Genomic DNA, 18,664 nt, shown 5'->3' on the forward strand with positions numbered 1-18,664 from the left:
AAGTTTTCTTTTCAGCAGCATTTTCACGTGTACCATTAATGAAAATCCATAATGTTTATGTGCCTGTGACAATGCCACTGGAGCTCAATAAATCTCCAAGAGGACCACAGAGAAGCAGCCAAAGTGGAAATCATGAAAGCACTAGTAGACAAAGAAGTAAACTAGTAAATTAAATGCCCACTGGAATTTTCATCCACTGAACCTAAGTATAAAAATTCAGAATTATACATATATAGATTAATTTAATGTTTTATATGGTAACAATTCAATCCTGAAGGCCTTTATTTTTGCCAGTATGATACCCCTGACCAAGAATGCTACAGTAAATTATCTCACTATAATCAGGTCCTGATATGTTCCATTTGCCTTACAATTTTTTTTTATTTGTAATATTGTGTTCGTAATTTAGAATAAAAAGACTTTTCTCCTTATTTTTATTGCGTGTTTTACCTTTTTTCAATACGTAATTTCACATTGTCCCCAACAGGTTTCAAATTGGAAATAGAGAACATTCAAATTGAGTATTATGAGAAGGATTTAATTAAGGGACTATTTAAAAAAAAAAAAAAAAGTTGACAGGGTAGGAAAGCCATAGGATAACACAGACGCCAGGGCTTATAAGAGCAAGTTGCCACCCCTAGTCTGAAGGAAGAGAGAGCTGTGTGTAGGATGGGGACTGCCTACCACCACCACCTTCCTTGAGGTCCACAGCCAGCATTCAGCAGTCCAGTAGAAAACTGCTGCCTCACGGCCTAATCCTCTGACTCCAAGAATGAGAAATTATTCTTTAGTAAGCTAAAGTTGTGTGTTAACTTTAAGGAATAAACGAAAACTGATTCGAAGAACTGATTCATTTGAAAAGACCCCTGATGCTGGGAAAGATTGAAGGTGGGAGGAGAAGGGGATGACAGAGGTTGAGATGGTTGGATGGCATCACCGACTCAATGGACATGAGTTTGAGTAAACTCTGGGAGTTGGTGATGGACAGGGAGGCCTGGTGTGCTGCAGTCCATGGGGTCACAGTCGGACATGACTGAGCGACTGAACTGAACTGAAACAAAAACTCACAAGTGCTTATCCACTAAGATCCAGCTCAAGTATTACATCCTTAATAATATGTCTTTTGAATCACCTAGTTGTTTCATCACTATTACCCCACCATTAAACTTTCTACAAACTTCTATTATTACACTTAACACATGACATTAAATTTTTATTTTTATCTTTTTTCCCTAAAGAGGGTAAATAATTTGAAGAGTGCTGGAGAAGACTAAGAGTCCTTTAGACAGTAAGGAGATCAAACCAGTGAATCTTAAAGGAAATCAACCCTGAATACTCATTGGAAGGTCTGATACTGAAGCTGAAGCTCTACTACTATGGCCACCTGATGTGAAGAGCCAACTCATTGGAAAAGACCCTGATGCTGGGAAAGATTGAAGGCAGAAGGAAGAGAGGGTGACAGAGGATGAGATGGTTGGATGGCATCACTGATGCAATGGACATGAACTTGGGCAAACTCCAGGAGATGGTGAGGGACACGGAGGTCTGGCGTGCTACCATACCATTCACGGGGCCATAAAGAGTCGGACATGACTTAGCGTCTGGACAACAACAACTTGAAGAGAAGACTTCCTTATTTTTACTTTTTTAATTGAGGTATGCTGCTAAGTCACTTCAGTCGTGTCCAACTCTGTGTGACCCCATAGACGGAAGCCTACCAGGCTCCCCCGTCCCTGGGATTCTCCAGGCAAGAACACTGGAGTGGGTGGCCATTTCCTTCTCCAATGTGTGAAAGTGAAAAGTGAAAGTGAAGTCGCTCAGTCGTGTCCGAGCCTTAGCGACCCAATGGACTGCAGCCTACCAGGCTCCTCCATCCATGGGATTTTCCAGGCAAGAGTACTGGAGTGGCTTGCCATTGCCTTCTCCGAGGTATAGTTGATATAAAACTATACTTTTATAGTTTTATATAAATATATAGTTTATAAAACTATATTTTTATAGGTATATAACAATGATTTCATGTTTCTATATATTGTAAAATGATCACCATAATAAGTACAGTTAACAACAATCACCATCACACTCACAAAACTTTTTATTTTTATCTTGTGATGAGAATTTTCTGTGTACTTTAAAGGATTCCAAAGAGAAACAAAAAATAAAATAAAGACAAAGAATTTCACTGTCTTCCCCAAACAGAATTAAAAAAAAAATCTGACAAATTCCTTTCAACTTACTTTGCCCTCTGTCCTGTCCACTGACTCTTCAGACCCTTAGTACTTCACCTGGTTTCATGAATCCTGTCCTGGCCTCAGTCTAATCCCTCTTAACATTCTCCCACCCACCCCCGCCACCCAAATCCACCCCAGCTGCACAGAGACAGATAAACACCGCTCTGTTCACAATCACTCTTGATTCAAAGGCCTCCAGAATCAAGTTCTTTCAGCCATTGACATTCATACACAGTTGATTCTAGAACCTCTCACTTACTCAAATTCTTCACTAACTTCAAACAGCTACCTTCCTGAAACTCTGACCCAACGCAATCCTTGCTATAACATTCTCTTGCTATAACAAGTATTCTGTGAAGTCCCCTTTGCTATCTTCAAGTGCAATTCATACATAATATAACCTATTTACACAGATAAATTCCAGAAAAGGAGAAATAAAGGGAGAGAGACACATTCCAGCAAGCAAAATCTCAGGCCTGACAACACAAGAGATCAAAAAAAAAAAAAGAAAACACCAAAAAAAAAAAACCAGTCATGGAATGCTCGAATCTACGGGAAGAATCACTGTGAGGGCAACAGCAACACATGCAAACCGAGACAGAAGTGTGTTTTTGTGCTGTCATCCCAGATACAACTCTTTGCGACCCCATGGACTATAGCCTGCCAGGCTCCTCTGTCCATGGGATTCTCCAGGCAAGAATACTGGAGTGGGTTACCATTTCCTTCTCCAGGGGATCTTCCCGATCCAGGGATCGAACCCGGGTCTCCCACATTGGAGGTAGACGCTTTAACCTCTGAGCCACCAGGGAAGCCCACATACTTCTGTTACTGATGCCAATTTCAAAAGGTTGAACAATTCTAAGAAAATTCAAACAAATATGAATACAATTATCTTTCAATTGGGAGTTTCCACATCTGGAATATACAGTATACATTAAAGCCATAAAGAATACTTTTTACCTAGAACTTCTGGCTCAGATCACTATGAGCATGTTGTTCACCCACATGAAAATCCGGTAAGAGTACTTGTATGCTTTGCAGAGTTAAGACACTGTTTAATGTACAGGGTTGCTGGGTACTACAAGGTATTTTTCATCCCTGGTCTCCACCCAAAAAATACAAGTAGCGGGCCCTTTTCCTCAGGGGTTCTCTAGATACTGGCCAACCTCCAACTTTGAAAATTATAAGCTCAGCACAGAGTTCTCTCTTAACTCATTCAATACTCAGTCCTATATGATTCTGAACCAGTACTTAATACCTGAACTGTGTCTTATTCAACTCCAAATTGCAGTCAACATCTATCTGAAAGTTGCTATGAGGATCAAATGACATATGATAGATAGGTTGCCTGCTTGCTTTGCTTAGTGCCTGGCAGATGCTAAACATTCAGTAAGTGCTAACTGATCTATTACTTTTTATTTTTCTTACACATTGGACCTGTTTTTCTCAACAAGGTTGTAAGCTTTCTGAAGAAAAGCAAAGTGTCTTGGAGACCTTTGCACATTCACCATAAATACTCAATAGACCTTAGTGGTCCACAGCCTCTGCCTTCTCTTCCTGCCCCATCTTGCCCTGTTGTGAAGATGTTCACAAATAATGAATAAACTGAGTCCAAGAATGAAGCAAAGCACTGTAGTTACAATGGAAACGTTTTCTCTGCCATTACTGAAATTTTTTTCTGTAACCTGCTGAGCACAGGAAGGGCTGTCAAAAAAACTGTCATCTTAGCCTTGCTGTTGAAAATCTACAGGGTTATATTTGTTGATAAATACTTTTTATTTTTAGTATTCATTTATTTATTTTGGCTGTGCTGGGTCTTAGCTGTGGCATGCAGGATCTTCAGTTGCGGCATGTGGAATCTAATTCCCTGATCAGGGATCAAATCCGGGCCCCCTGCACTGGGAGTGTGGCGTTTTAGCCATTGGACCACCAGGGAAGTCCCTCATTGATAAATACTTACATAAAACAGGTACTGCATTTGAGGATTAGACCTGTCTCCAAATTCACACTGATTCGGTCTTAAAGGTTTTAAATATTTTCCCCTAAAGAATGTAATCTCTATTTCCCAGTCTATACAGTGGAGGAGCTGCACCAGATACCCAGGGTTCCTTCCAGTACCAACACTAAGTACACATTCACCCATCACTTACTATGAGCCCAGCACTGTGCCAAGGGGGTACTTTATAAGGATTCTCTCATTTAGCACTTCCAACAATCATATGTAGGCTTTTCCTTTACATGTTACCTTGACTACTCTAAACAAGAAAATTTTTATGCTTCTTCCACAAACACACTTGATCCCCATTTTTCATATTTCAAAGGCATAACATCTGCAGTTTAGAAAGAAGAGCAATGTTGAAGGCTTCTAGAAGTGCCAACCTAAAGTATGCTGATAATCTGCATTAATGGCCTCAGTCAACAACTTCTCTGTATGCTCACCCTCTGCTCTGTTGCTGTGCAGCCCCTTCTCACTGACTCTGGCCTGGCTCTGTCACTTGCTTTGGTCAGTGGCAGGTTAGCAAGTGGGGTGGCACAGAAATTCACAAAGCATGGCCCATTTCCAGCCCCCTGAGAAAGATATGAGCTGTACCACTGCCATGAGACTGCACCCAGGCTGGCCGGATGGAAGGATGTTGGCGACTTGGGTAGAATAACTGAGTCCTCTAGGCTAGGACACTGAGATCAGTCTGAGCCCACTGACCCATCAGACTGGTGGGAGAGCCCAGCAGAGTTCTGCAACTATACCTTCAGCTGACTGTGAGCCCCTGAGTGAACCCAGTAGAGGCTGTAAGAATGACTCATCCATTCTGTAAACTAATGGCTATTGTTTAATCTACTGAATTTTGGGGTGGTTCACAGACAAGAGATAACACTAACTATACCAACAACAACCAAAGTGAGATAACAGAAGAGCCACTGGGATTAAACCTGAATTGATCCAGGGGAGGCATGATGTTATCTGAGGATCCTGCTTCAGGGAATCAAGTTCTTTCTTGGAGATTTATGCCCTCTGTCAGTTACACAGGGCTGTCTTGATCAATATAGGCTGCATCTTTGGTTTCCACAGCTGTCTGTTCACATCCCAAAACCATTTACACACTGCACATCAGAATATTCTGTGACAGCAAATTCTAGAAATTTGTCATAAGGATATACAAGCATTAAGATTTCTATTAGGGACAAGTTAAATGTTCATCAATAGGAGACTGATTTAATTTATACAATGGAATACTATGCATCATTTCTGTGAGGATATTTCTATATTTAGTTTTACAGAAAGATCTCTGCTAAACACTGAATGGGATTCCCTGGTGGCTCAGATGGTGTAGAGTGTCTGCCTGCAATGCGGGAGACCTGGGTTCAATCCCCGGGTCGAGAAGATTCCCTGGAGACAGAAATGGCAACTCACTCCAGTACTCTTGCCTAGAAAATTCCATGGATGGAGGAGCCTGGTGGGCTACAGTCCATGGGGTTGCAGAGAGTCGGACATGACTGAGCAACTTCACTTTCGCTTTCAAATACTGATGAAGAAACTAACAATAAAACAGTATGATAAGTACACTGGCATTTCACACACAGCGCTTTCAACTCTCCTGTATGTTTGAAAACTGTAACAAAAAGTTGGGAAAAAGGCAGCATGCAAAGTGCCATTCATTCATAAATTTTAAAAAATATTTATGGTAAAATAAAACAGATTTAGAAAATCACAGAAAACAAAGTATATTATAAAGAAAAAAGCTCGTAATTATCACCCAGATCAAGAAACAAGACTTTTCTAGCTAACTCAAAATGTATTCTATGAATTTCTTCCTTTCTTCTAAAACTAAATAAACTATCTTGAATTTATTATATCCACTTTCTTGTGTTTTTTAAATGATGTCATTACCCAAGGTTACAACCCTGGTCAATACAGTTAATTCTTATCCATTTTTCAAAAATGTGACATGTATTTTAAGTAATTTTAAGTGATTCTATATCCCCCATCGGGGCTTTTCTGGTGACTCAGATTTTAAAGAATTCCCCTGCAGTACAGGAGACCTGGATTTAATCCCTATGTTGGGAAGATCCCCAGAAGAGAATGGCACCCTACTTCAGTATTCTCGCCTGGAGAATTCCATGGACAGAGGAGCCTGGTGGGTTACAGTCTATGTCCCCCATCATCTTTATCTTATAATTTATCCTTAGAGAATCTGGGCATGTGAACTATGGAGTTTCCACAGTATGAATTCTGATGGCTGCATATCTATGGTGCAGGTGAACATGTCCCTAACCCTTTGAATTTCCTGCAAATTGGCAGCTAGATTCAAAGGCTTGAAAAAACCGAGATTCAATCCATTTGGTTGTATGATCTTTCATTAGGAAACACACCATATCTGGTTTTCTAATGTTAGAAGCCATTGTTGCTCAATGCCGGAATCTGTTAAATTGATGGGGGTTGCAAAATAATGATAGTCTAATCCTCTCATTTCATTTTCATTTACTGGTGGAAAAAAATTTAGGAAGTGCCTCCCCTCACCTATTCTCTGGTTATCCAGTGATCTGTTCATATAAGAAAGGCAGGGTACACATTTGGTTTTTGACTACTTTTCAGACAATGAATAGGTATCCCATTAACCTCAGGTAACCAATAATCTTTTTTTTTCTTATCATCAACCCTCACAGATTTAAATATATTTGCAATTCTTATTCTTGAAGCTCTAATTGCCCCATGCCAGTAGAAGCCTCTTCAAGTTGGCTTCTGAGCCCTTTTGACATGGTCCTAACAATCTTTGATAATGTCCTTGCTAGCTATTATCTTGAGATGTTCAGGCTCATGTTACATCTCACCAGTTATTTTTGTTGTTTAAAGCTCACTCTTCAGGAGATTCCTTAGGAAGAGTTCATAGGAACAATTATTTCCTCTTCTCACTTCTTGTGCCTGAAAGTAATGTCGGCGTTCTTTATATGTGCAAGTCAATTTTGCTAGACATAAAATGTATAGACTCACAGGACTTCCTGGTGGTCCAGTGACTAAGACTCCTCATGGCTAACACAGGGGGCCCGGTTTTAATTCCTAGTCAGGGAACTGGATCTCACATGCCACATTTATAGAGTTCACATACTGTAACTAAGCACTGGTGCTGTCAAATAAATAAATAGATAAATGTTGGTTTGTTTTTTTTTTTTAAAGTACAGGCTCTCATCTTTTCTTCCGTTCCGTTCTGTCGCTCAGTCATGTCCGACTCTATGCGACCCCATGGGCTATAGCCTACCAGGCTTCTCCGGCCATGGGATTCTCCAGGCAAGAATACTGGAGTGGGTTACCGTTTTCTTCTCCAGGGGATCTTCCCGACCCAGGGATCGAACCCGGGTCTCCCGCATTGGAGGCAGACGCTTTAACCTCTGAGCCACCAGGGAAGCCCCATCTTGTCTTTTCTTAGAAGACCTTAAAATGTTATGCCATTTTCTTCCAACATAAAGAGTTTCTGTCCAAAAGTCTGAGAACAATCTAGTTTTCTGTTGCTGCTTTCCTTTTTTTTCTAGACGTCAAAAGGACTTTTCTTGTTCTTCTTTTTAATCCAGTAATTTTACTAAAATATCTTGGCATTGGTTGTTCTAGGTTGATATCCTAAAATACATGATTTGCTTTTTAAAAAATGTGGTTTAAACTCCTTTTTCAGGAAAATTTTCTTGAAACTCAGTATTTGTCCATTCCCTTGCTTCAGTTTTCTTTTCCTATTATGGTATAGTCAATCTTCTTTTCTTATTTTTAATATTTGTCACCTTTCCCCAAATTTTCTTTCTTTCTTCATTTCCTTTCAATTTTTAACTTCTTTCTCCTTTTCACCCTAGAATTCTCACCCTTGATTTCTCTTAGGGCAGTTTTTGTGGTATTTACTTGATTTTGTGTTCTAACTTAGAATTTATTCCTAAAGTGATTGTTTAAAATTTCAAATTCTTTGAGCTCTGTCATTTTGTCTGAGGTTTTTCTAATTCAAATGTATATGCTGTTCTTTTGTGATTTATATCATTTTTTAATAATCTCTTTTACTCTGAAATAATGTATTAGTTTTGTTTTTTTAAGCATACCATTTTGGTACCTTCTCATAGTCTATAAGATATTACTGTGTTTACTGTGTTTCTTTTCTTTAATGTTAAGTCTGTATCGGATTCAATCCTCTTAATGTTTTATAAAATTTCATGTTAAGTACAGAACACTGGCAAAGTTAATAAGTAGTTCATTAAGGAATGAACAGACAAGCTCATCAAAATGTTAACAGCAGTAATCTCTGGGTGGCAGGATTTAGGAAAGTGTCTTCTCATGTTTCAAATGTTGCTGATTTGTGTAAATTTTTTTGATGAGTATGAAGCGTTTTCACATTCAGAGCAAAAGAACTATCTTCAATTTGAAAGAAATAAAGTGTGTACATGAAGATATGTGAGTGTGCTCGGTCGCTCAGTTGTGTCCAATTCTTTTTGACCCTGTGGACTGGACTGTAATCCTCCAGGCTCCTCTGTTCATGGAATTTTCCAGGCAAGAATACTGGAGTGAGTTCCTACTCCAGGGGATCTTCCTGCTGCTGCTGCTAAGTCGCTTCAGTGGTGTCCGACTCTGTGTGACCCCATAGACGGCAGCCTACCAGGCTCCGCCATCCCTGGGATTCTCCAGGCAAGAACACTGGAGTGGGTGGCCATTTCCCTCTCCAATGCGTGAAAGTGAAAAGTGAAAGTGAAGTCGCTCAGTTGTGTCTGACTCATAGCGACCCCATGGACTGTAGCCCACCAGGCTCCTCTGTCCATGGGATTTTCTAGGCAAGAGTACTGGAGTGGCTTGCCATTGCCTTCTCCTAGGAGATCTTCCTAATCCAGGGATTGAACCCATGCCTCTTGTGTCTCTTGCTTGGTGGGCAGACTCTTTACCACTGAGCCACCCACATATCATATACATTTAAAAATAAATATGTAAAGAAGCAGCAGCCCAGCCCAGCCCCCTACCTCCACTACCTATGTCTCCTATTCATAAACGAAGGCTCTGGGGTAAACGGTGATAAGGCTAAGTTTTACTAAGGAAGACAAGTTTAGAGTTTGTGAAAAGGAAGACAGCCACCACCCATCTGCTTTCCATGCTATATTTGACAGATTTTACTCTGCATCTCAGAAAACATGTTAATAGAACTTCTCATGGTGAGAGGAAGGGATTAAAAAAGCAAAGAACCCTGTTGTGATAGTTTGGCACTATATGGAAATGGCTCAGAGCGCCTGCAGTTCACAGAACAAAGATAACATCTTTTCATAAATCTACACTCCAAGACATGCCAAATATACACCCGAGAAATGCCGATGGCAGAGACAGCAAAGCACCAAACAGGACAATCCCAAACAAGAATGAGACGGAGACGTAATTTGCTTAACTGGGCCTTCATATATCTATTAGAGAAAACATAAGAGATGAACTGCCTCATAAAGCAGATGGTCTTCTCCAGTTCTTTTTCCATTTTTTTAAAACAAGATAATTAAAGGAAACGAAAGAGCAAGGATCTTGTTAAATTGGCCAAGGAAAATGATTTCATCTGAAACAGAATGAGTGAGTTTTGGAAGAAAGGATTTCAAGTTTCCTGACAGAGCTGACTCAGGTCATTTGGCAATGCCTACATCAGAAAGGGAAGCCATTCCAAGGGTAACTGCCTTCTAGACAGTGTGGACCACCCTGGCAGCCCCTATTAACAGAGGCAAGAGGGAGGCTGGAGGGGGCTGTGACCTTGCTGAAAGAGCACTGGAAAGGGGAGTCAGGACACACGGGGTTGACATCTTGACTTGTGATTCTGAGGAATCTAGTTCACTTTGTCACCTGCTATTTTATTTTTTAGAGAAGCCCATTATTCATTCCCCTATATCCTACCTCACTAGCGAGAACAAAGGAGGTAATGAGAAAAACCTGTTTAACAAAGACTATAAGTGCAAAATTATCAGTCTCAACTGCGAAACATCAAAGTCCCACTGTAGGGTATTGTTGTGAATTAAAAATCAGAGGAAAGGGGCTTCCCTGATGGTTCAGAGGATAGGAATCCGCCTGGCAATGCAGGGGACATGGGTTTGATCCCTGGTCTGGGAAGATTTCACAAGCTGTGGAGCAATTAAGTCCATTCGCCATAACTACTGAGCGTGTGCTCTAGAGCCTGTGAGCTGCAACCACTGAGCCCGTGAGCCCTAGAGCCCATGCTCCAGAACAAGAGAAGCCACCACAGTGAGGCGCCCACTGGAGCTAGAGAAGCCCCCACTTGCACAGCTTGTGCAGCATCAAAGACCCAGTGCAACAACAACAACAAAAAAAACCCACCAAAATCAGCAGAAGGGAAATGAGGGTTCAGGTATTTTGAACCCAGCAGAAGACACTATGTCCGTTTATGTCCTCCTCTAAGCTCTAAGACACTTTTTTGAGGGAAAGGAGAGGCAGATAAAAGTATACCCCAAAGGCAACTCAAGATTCCATGTCAGATTCGTGACTGAGAGTGATAAGAGCCAAGGTCTTTTATGGTTTTGGCTGGGATTCATCCAGAATAGGCTATGCCCCTAAATGTCACCATGTATGGTTTACCTACGGAGCCTCAATTTCTAACTAAAGTTCCAAGGATAATATGAAGCACTGGGTAACATTAAGTAACCAGCAATTGCTGAAGACCGCCTCTGAGCTACACATACACACCATGCACTACCATTCTCAGACTCACAAGCCCTAGGAGGTAGAAATACCAGTATTCTCCTCTTTTCAAAAGTAGGACATGGAGCTACATCAAGGTTAGGAAACTTGCTAAACATCACGTAGCTAATAAGCCACAGAGCTCGGGCTCCAAGCCTGATCTACTGATTGCAGAATCCTTAGCTTAATAGTCTACTTACTGCCCCTTCCAGGAAATGAAAAGAAAGAGGAAGCTGGTGAAGCAGCGACTCCAAAGGTCCCATTTACAGAGTTTATTGATCGCTCACTTGCTTGTTCCAGGATAAGGTGAACGTCTTAACCAAACCACTAGGAAATGGCTCCTTTCCCACCGCAAAACAAAAGCAACAGAGAGCTTTCCTCCTGACCCGTCTCCTTCCTCATGATCTCTGGAGCTCTCTTTCTCCCTGAATTCTTGAAATCCTTCCCCAAGGAAGGAAAAGTCCAAAGACTTTTCCTGATGGTTCTAGCATCACTTCCCCAATCTCTCTCCATGAAAACCAAATCTGCTCTACATTTCAAAAAATGTAATTTAATTCCCATTTCAACACATAACGCATGAGTCAATCTTGATTTCACCATGAAATGGCTTAGAAGAGATTTGGAAATAGTAATTTCTAATACTTTTATCACATTGACTATTTACCAGGCATTGTTTTAAGACAAATATATTGCAGCCATGAAATTAAAAGATGCTTACTCCTTGGAAGGAAAGTTATGACCAACCTAGATAGCATATTAAAAAGCAGAGACATTACTTTGCCAACAAAGGTCCATCTAGTCAAGGCTGTTTTTCCCATGGTCATGTATGGATGTGAGAGTTGGACTGTGAAGAAAGCTCATTGCAGAAGAATTGATGCTTTTGAACTGTGGTGTTGGAGAAGACTCTTGAAAGTCCCTTGGACTGCAAGGAGATCCAACCAGTCCATTCTATTTTTATTTTTTTTAATCTAAATGTAATAAATGGTACAAAGCACAATGCCATAAACATTAACAGTTAAAATATCACCAAATGAAAAAAATACTATAGAATACACAGTTGCAAAAGGCTACATTAAGTTATTTTACAACTGTCTCAAGCTGCAAAAAGAAAAAAAAAAACCAATGCCTTACCTAAGTTATCCCTCTCTCAAAATAATGCCATTTATAATAAACCACAAGCTCCCCATCAAAAGACGGGAACTGCTTTTGTTAATTCATATATATATATATATATGACTGTATCACTTTGCTATACACCTGAAACAAACACAACACTATAAATAAAATATAGTACAATATAAACTAAAAATAAGTAACAGATCTTTGGGGCTTTACACTGAGTTAAAGTTCCTATCAGAGGGACAACAGCACCACAGCCGCACTGGATCCTCATGAAGGAGGCACACGAATGACTGGGTTACAAGAGTTACAGATATGAGAGCTGCTCATTTCCCAGAAACCACAGCTCACAGGAAACCAACAAAGGCACGAGATACCAGTCCATTCTAAAGGAGATCAATCCTGGGTGTTCATCGGAAGGACTGATGCTAAAGCTGAAACTGCAATACTTTGGCCACCTCATGCGAAGAGTTGACTCACTGGAAAAGAGTCTGATGCTGGGAGGGATTGGGGGCGGGGGGAGATGGGGACGACAGAGAATGAGATGGCTGGATGGCATCACCGACTCAATGGACATGAGTTTGAGTGAACTCCGGGAGTTGGTGATGGACAGGGAGGCCTGGCGTGCTGTGATTCATGGGGTCGCAAAGAGTCGGACATGACTGAGCGACTGAAATGAACTGAACTGATTAACCACTTAAATCCTTAAAACCATACAGTGAGGAGGAAATTGTTATTTTACAGATGAGGAGCACATGTGTGTGCTAAGTTGCTTCAATCGTGTCCAATTCTTTGCGACCCTATGGACTGTAGCCCACCAGGCTCCTCTGTCCACGGGATTCTCCAGGCAAAAATACTGGAGTGGGTTGCCGTGCCCTCCTCCAGGGAATCTTCCCCACCGAGGGACTGAACACATGTCTCTTATGTTTCCTGAACTGGCAGGTGGGTTCTTCACCACTAGCGCCACCTGGGAAGCCCACAGATGAGGTAACAGGCAGTAAAATACTGAATAATTGTTCCAGGTCACACCTGAAGCAGGCAGTGATGCTACTTGGTTTATAACCTCTCTGACCTTCAGCTCTCTCATCTTGAAAATAAGAAGAGTAAAAACATGGTTACTAGATAGAAGTGAAATAAACATGCACAAAGCAGTTTAACATAATACTTAGATTCCCTCGTCTCCCTCCAGCATTTCTGGGATCATTCTAAGGTACAATCCAGAAAACTTTAATTGGATGAGAAAAGAGAGATAAGAAAAGAGCTCAGTATTCAGAAATGCTGTTCCATTTGTGCATCACAACACCCTTCTGATACAAATATCACCTCCTCCGTTTTACAGATGAGAGACAAGGGAACCTATGCATGGACTTTTCCTGAATGATTAGACCAGACTTTGAACTCACATCCTGCCTTTCTAAGGTTTTTAAGGGGCTTGAGGATAGGGACAGCCCAGTCTTCTGGTCCCTTCATCCTCCCCTGATAGCCAGACCCTGAACAGTGCACACTGTATAAATTCTACATACAACCCATGCTTATCTGACTTGCCAGGGTTGCCTTTCCCTGGGAAATCAAGATGGAAAACCAAATCAAATAGAGTAGATGCCAATCACACTTACTGACCCAGCACAATTAGCAACTCCTCTGATGAGAAGGGGAAAGAAGAAGGAAGGAGGGAGAAGGAAAGATAGAGGGAAGGAAAGAAGGAAGAAAGGCAGGGAGGAGACGAAGAAAAGGAGAAGAAAACGCCCCAAACTGCAGAACGGAACAGAAACCCAAATGGCAACTGCCATGTTCTTTCATCCACTTCAGGATTTTTTTTTTCCTACAAGGGTATAAGCTACCAATCTTTCAACAACTGCTGTCCCCAGAAGGGGGCACTGGGGCCTTCAGCTGGGACCTGCAGTTAGAGGTCTCAGAGAAGACCTGCCTGACCACGATGGCCTTTCTCAGAAAGGAGGAGGAAAGAACACTGCTCTCAGCCCTGGCCCGTGGACGGAGACCAGAACAGGGCGTTCCTCCCAACACCGGATGCCCATTCACAAAGGAACACCACCGCCTCCTCCATCTCCAGCCATGACCCGCCCTCCCATCAAAACCTAAGGGCAGACAGGAAAGCGGAAGGCAAAGATCACTTCTGGGGAAGCTGAAACAAAGGTGACCCCCACCCATCATCTCTCCTGTTCTCCCACCCAATATTAGTACACTGGGAAGAGGACAAGCAGCCTCCATTGTGAAGGTCACAAAGTGAATTAAAAATAACCGCTTAGACCTACTGTGAACCCAAAACCAGGCTAATACAGATGAGCTCGGGAGGGTACATAAACCCTGAAATTTGTTTGGACACACTAACATGGATCTTTTTCCCCAGACAGTTTTACCAGTGAGAGAAGAGGGCTTTGCACAAATAAATCATCACCTTCCCATCAAATCTCCTTCTCAACCTCCCTGATCCAGTTAGGCAGACAGCCAAGCAATATCTCAGTCATCTGTGCCTCTGTCCCTCCCCAGCCCCCATGTGCAACTGGGGACCTGGCACCACCAATCCATCTCAGAAGCTCCTGGAATTCTCCTTTCATTTCCATGCCAGGCTTTTATTACTATCCTGGAAGCCTTCAATCATTTGATCGCCCTTCTGCCCTCATTCCAGTCCTCCTGCCCCCTGCTACAGATCCATCTTCCGAAGAGAATCCATCCCCTTTATCACCACCAGACCACATTCCCAGAGATTAAAAGTAGGACTCTAGGGCCAGACATGGGTTTGAATCCTGTCTCCATCACGTCCTCCCATCAGTGTCTCTTTGGGTTAAGTCATCTAACCCCCCAGTGCCTCGGTTTCCTCAAGTATAAAGTGAAGATGAGAGTGCCTATATCAAAGGCTTCTAGTGGGAATCAAACAGGTGAGGGCAGGTGAAGTACTCAGAATGCTGGTGGGAGAGTCAGGGCTATGTCAGTGTTAGCTCTTATCACCATCAGTATTATTTTAAGAGCACCCCACTGGCTGCCAAATACAATCCCCACTCCACTGATGGGCTCTCGAGGTACTCCATGCACTGGCCCAAACTGGCCTGAACCTGTCCCTGATCTCCTCTACTGCCTGGCCCCAAAGGGCTGCCAGACTGGGCTCTGCACTCTTTCCCGAACTGCCTGAAATCATCCCACCCCCAGGCTCCTACCAGTGCTCTGCCTGGGACTCCCTGGCTCCCACCAGTGCCTTGTAAAGCCCTCACCAGCACTTAAGGATGAGCCCAAAAGCAAACTCACCCAAGGTCATCTATCTGCCATCTGGATTCCAACATACAGCACTGAAGATGTTAGAGTCTAGAAAGTTTCATGGTCCTGCTCCTACCTGCCCAAGAGTTATTAATACTTTCTAGTCCACCTGAAAGAAACAACCTTCATCCTCTCTAGGCTTCAGTTTCCTATCTGTAAAATGAAGAAGTCAGAAGAGATGGCTTAAAAACCCTTCTTCAGAAGGCCCTTGGATTACGCAAACAATGTTTCCTTGTTTCTCTGGGGAAATCTTTCATTAAAGAGGGTGCACAGGGTAACCACATGTATTATTATTTTTTAAATGAATGACTAATTGTTATAGGTCAAGTTCTACGGTTATGAAAAAAGTGGGGTTTTATTAGATGATGTCTAAAATTCCTTTCCTGTTATAATTTGACGACCCTATGACTTATAATCCCTTTTTTTCCCTAACTCCTTAGAATACAATTTCATTTTATACCTTATATTATTCTCCAAATGCACACCAGAGGGCCATTTCTATTTTCCCCATGGAAAACAATGTGCTACACCCAAAGGCCAAGACAGTTAAAAATAAAATCCAAATTATTTCCCTTATCCTTCAATTCAGCAATCGAAAATTCCAGAGTAAGTGTTTTTTCCCCCCATAAAAATACAGAACAGCCCCCAAATTTCTTGAAACCACCAGGGTGGAACTTAGCCATAAAAAAGTTTGAAAAGAAGCAGAAAATTTAATAAGACCATTACCCTGAAATCCAATAAAGCCTGTTGGAGCTTCACATTTTTAAGAAATCAGACTATTTATGCTATTACCTCTAGTACTATTATAGTTTCCTACAAAGCCATAAATACACACAATGTAGTTCACCAGAACACTGTCTAAGAGGATCATAAAAAAGACCATAAGGAAGATACTGGCCATGAAGTATGGCTCCGTGATACTTGCTACAGCAGGTTCACACAGACAAGTTCATTTATTTTGAAAATTATATTTCTAAGACCACAAGTCATCACTTTCAAACTTTTAATAGAAGTTAAAATTTCCTTTTCAGAAACTGTTTTCCCATAGGCTAAAGGTCATATTGAACATCAAGGGGCATTATACAGCTGCCACCACGCTGAGACAAAGCTTATAACACCACATCTTCATATCTGCTTCAGTTAGCATTGAGTTCACCTTGAAGTATCAGAAACCTAACAAACATTGAATTCAACAAACTGGAAGTGGTGGGAAGGCTCAGGGCTGCTAGTGTTGGTTCGACAAGAGCAATGTCAGGGCAGGTATCTTTGTGAAGCTCTTGGCTTTTCCTTTCTGCTTGTTACCTGGTGGTGACATAAGGGTTGCTCTGTACTCACACATCTTATCAGCACTTGAGGAAGAAAGCAGAGGAAAGCAAGGGATGGTACGGAGAGGCTCATTTGTTAGGTTTTATCAGAACAGTTAGTCTTTCTCAAAAATCCCATCCCCATCCCAATGGAATAATTCTCAGGTCCCATTGACCAGGACAATGTCACACGGCCACACTGGCTACAAGAAATGCTCAGAAGTCAGGGGTCAGAACTGGCATGTGTCTGAGGCTGATCACCACACCACCCTGAACTAAATCCAGGTTCTAACAGTGAAAATGGGGCAGGATACAGGTATTGAGTGAGTGAGCAATTAATTGTGTCTCCATTTTGAGTCTCCATCCCAGAAATAAGAAAGTCATTCATGGACTAGAGAGGGTAATTAATTACAATATTTCCAAAGTGTCTTCTGCTCCCCATACCAAAAGCATGTACTACATATACAGTAAATTTGAATTTTATAAATCCAAGGCCTATATAAAAGCAAACATACAAAAACGGTCTCATCTTTAGGTTTGTATGCCCTGGAATTTCTCCCTATATGTAAACAGGTATAAATTGGCAGTGCAAAGGTTAAAATGTAGCCATCAAGTCTTGCTGTTGTGAAGCCTGATCACAACCCAAACACTAAAAAGCTTTATCTCCAGTGGGGTTCGTCTTCCCCTAGCCAGAAAAGCCATATTAGCTGAAGCTCAAAAGTTCAAGGTACCAGATGAGGGAAAAACATTCTAAATGTTCTTTCCCTACCTTACTTCCCCTCTGCTCTCAGCCTCCCCGCTTCCCCTGCCTGCTAAATCTATTTACCCTCCTGGATCTCCCATGGGACCAGGCCACCCATCAATTTAACGTTCAGTGGGTTCCCACTGCTCTGAGGAAATGATCGAAACCCCTCACCAAGGCCCTTGAGTCTGCTTCAGCCCCGCCTACTTCCCTATCCTCATACCCCAACCAAGCCCCACCACGCCCCTGTGCCGGGCCCACCCAGGCTCCCCTTCCACCCCTCGAACTGTCCCTACTCCCACAGCCTGCACTGGACTTTTCTCATTATCCACGTGGCTAGGCTCGATCCCTCCTTCAGATCACAGATCAAATGCCGCTTCTCCAGGGACATCTTTCCCTATGTCACTCCGTGTCACGTGGGCCCTGCTCACTAACTCTCCATCATGCTGCTGACTTCTCCACAGCACGTTCCACAGCCCATAGTTATGTTCCCTGTCAGGGAGCTTCACCACTCTCTGTCTCCATCGCCAGGATGAATGGAAGTTCCCAGGGAGCGGTGACCTCACCCACCTTATTCAGGGCTGTAGCCTCAGAGCCCAGCATCCAGCAAGTGCTCCAGACCACTGCCTCTGCCCCCTGCTTCTAGGATGGGCTGATGCGGCTAACCTCTAACTCCCGTCTGCCATCGCTAACACTTCAGGTGGTGGTTTCATCACTCAGTCATGTCCGACCCTTTGCGACCCCGCGGACTGTAGCCCACCAGGCTCCTCTGTTCATGGGATTTTCCAGGCAATACTGGAGTGGGTTGCTATTCCCTTCTCCAAGGGGATCTTCCTGACCCAGGGATCAAACACATCTCCTGCTTTAGCAGGTGGATTCTTTACCGCTGAGCCACCAGGGAAGCCCAACACCTCCATGTGGCCACCAAACAGACACTGCATCCTCAGAACCTGCTCCTCTGCAATCGGGACCCTGGAATTCTCTCTCTCACCAATAACATCTCTTGCTTGTAACCCTTTCCTACTCCCACATTGACTGGAGTAGGCAGCACAGTGGTTAAGAGCACACATCCAGGAGCCTGACTCTGGGGTTCAAATCCCAACTATACCACTTACCATGTAACCTTAAATAAGTTACTTATCTCATCTGTGCCTCAGGGCCCTTGTCTGTAACTGATTGATAACAGTAGCATCTATGTCACAGAGACTTGTTAGAGGATTACAAAAACACCCCTGAAGTGCTCAGAATAGTGTCTGGCTATGTAAGTGTTTTGGAGAAGGAAATGGCAACCCACTCCAGTGTTCTTGCCTGGAGAATGCCA

General features: G+C 42.4%; 1 protein-coding gene and 1 pseudogene across 18 annotated transcripts in view; one reads left to right on the top strand and one right to left on the bottom strand.

Annotated features, from left to right (window-relative positions):
• Positions 1–18,664, bottom strand: part of APBB2 (amyloid beta precursor protein binding family B member 2) — a 388,982-nt gene that overhangs the window by 204,366 nt on the left and 165,952 nt on the right. The window lies entirely within an intron of this gene.
• LOC148777849 (uncharacterized) overlaps positions 14,780–18,664 on the top strand; it is a 169,771-nt pseudogene continuing 165,886 nt past the window's right edge.

The sequence above is a fragment of the Moschus berezovskii genome, chromosome 5 (assembly GCF_049115385.1).
Source record: "Moschus berezovskii isolate FMDL1 chromosome 5, NW_MosBer_1.0, whole genome shotgun sequence".
In the NCBI taxonomy this organism is placed as follows: Eukaryota; Metazoa; Chordata; class Mammalia; order Artiodactyla; family Moschidae; genus Moschus; species Moschus berezovskii.